At 41.6% G+C, this 2,115-nt stretch overlaps 1 non-coding gene across 1 annotated transcript; it reads right to left on the reverse strand.

Moving 5' to 3' along the window:
* Positions 1-376: 376 nt before the first annotated feature.
* On the reverse strand, positions 377-480 carry LOC130937627 (small nucleolar RNA R71). The gene has a single exon (XR_009068837.1). It is a non-coding gene; the product is annotated as a small nucleolar RNA R71 (small nucleolar RNA).
* Between the last annotated feature and the right edge of the window lie 1,635 nt (positions 481-2,115).

Here is a 2,115-nt window from a genome sequence, read left to right on the forward strand (position 1 = left end):
TAATGCAAGGAGAATGCTTGGTGACTTCACAAAACCAACGTCCAAATTTGATGGAAGAAGCATCTCCATTCCTGCCATTGGAACCAACAATTTTGAGCTTAAACCTCAACTAGTTGCTTTAATGCAACAGAACTGCAAGTTTTATGGACTTCCATCTGAAGATCCTTACCAGTTTTTAACTGAGTTCTTGCAGATTTGTGAGACTGTTAAGACAAATGGAATAGATCCTGAAGTCTACAGGCTCATGCTTTTCCCTTTTGCTGTAAGAGACAGAGCTAGAATATGGTTGGATTCACAACCTAAGGATAGCCTGGACTCCTGGGATAAGCTGGTCACGGCTTTCTTGGATAAATTCTTTCCTCCTCAAAAGCTGAGCAAGCTTAGAGTGGATGTTCAAACCTTCAAACAAAAAGATGGTGAATCCCTCTATGAAGCTTGGGAAAGATACAAGCAGTTGACCAAAAGGTGTCCATCTGACATGTTTTCAGAATGGACCATATTAGATATATTCTATTATGTTCTATCTGAGTTTTCGAAAATGTCATTGGAGCATTCTGCAGGTGGATCCATTCACCTAAAGAAAACACCTGCAGAAGCTCAAAAACTCATTGACATGGTTACAAATAACCAATTCATGTACACTTCTGAGAGGAATTCCGTGAATAATGGGATGCCTCAGAGGAAGGGAGTTCTTGAAATTGATGCTCTGAATGCCATATTGGCTTAGAACAAAGTGTTGACTCAGCAAGTCAACATGATCTCTCAAAGTCTGAATGGATAGCAAAATGCATCCAACAGTACTAAAGAGGCAGCTTCTGAAGAAGCTTATGATCCTGAGAACCCTGCAATAGCAGAGGTAAATTACATGGGTGAATCTTATGGAAACACCTATAACTCATCTTGGAGAAATCACCCAAATTTCTCATGGAAGGATCAACAAAAGCCTCAACAAGGCTTTAATAATGGTGGAAGAAATAGGCTCAGTAATAACAAGCCTTTTCCATCATCTTCTCAGCAACAGACAGAGAATTCTGAACAAAGCTCCTCTAATCTAGCAAATTTAGTCTCTGATCTGTCAAAAGCCACTTTCAGTTTCATGAGTGAAACAAGATCCTCCATCAGAAATCTGGAGGCACAAGTGGGCCAGCTGAGTAAGAAAGTCATTAAAACTCCTCCCAGTATTCTCCCAAGCAATACAGAAGAGAATCCAAAAGGAGAGTGCAAGGCCATTGATGTGATCAATATGGCCGAATGCACAAGGGAGGAGAAGGACAAAAATCCTAGTGAGGAGGACCTCCTGGGACGTCTCTCAAGCAAGAGGGAGTTTCCTAGTAAGGATCCAAAGGAATCTGAGGCTCATATAGAGACCATAGAGATTCCATTAAATCTCCTTCTGCCATTCATGAGCTCTGAAGACTATTCTTCCTCTGATGAGCATGAAGATGTGACTTGGAAAAGTGAACCTCCCTTGCTCATTAGTGAACTAGATACCTGGATTCAGCAAATTTTACCTCAAAAGAGACAAGATCATGGAAAGTTCTTAATACCTTGTACCATAGGCACCATGACCTTTGAAAAAGCTCTATGTGATCTGGGATCAGGGATAAATCTTATGCCACTCTCTGTAATGGAGAAACTGGGGATCATTGAGGTACAACCTGCCTTGTTCTCATTACAATTGGCAGACAAGTCATTAAGACAAGCTTATGGAGTAGTAGAGGACGTGTTAGTAAAGGTTGAAGGCCTTTACATCCCTGCTGATTTCATAATCTTAGACACTAGGAAGGAAGAGGATGAGTGCATCATCCTTGGAAGACCTTTCCTAGCCACAGCAGGAGCTGTGATAGATGTCAACAGAGGTGAATTAGTCCTTCAATTGAATGGAGACTACCTTGTGTTTAAGACACATGGCCATCCCTCTGTGACAAAGGAGAGTAAGCATGAAGAGCTTCTCTCAGTACAGAGTCAAGAAGAGCCCCCACAGTCAAACTCTAAGTTTGGTGTTGGGAGGCCACAACCAAACTCTAAGTTTGGTGTTAAGACCCCATATCCAAACTCTAAGTTTGGTGTTGGGACTATACAACATTGACCTGATCACCTTTGTGGCTCCATGAA

This window comes from Arachis stenosperma, chromosome 6 (genome assembly GCF_014773155.1).
Source record: "Arachis stenosperma cultivar V10309 chromosome 6, arast.V10309.gnm1.PFL2, whole genome shotgun sequence".
In the NCBI taxonomy this organism is placed as follows: domain Eukaryota; kingdom Viridiplantae; phylum Streptophyta; class Magnoliopsida; order Fabales; family Fabaceae; genus Arachis; species Arachis stenosperma.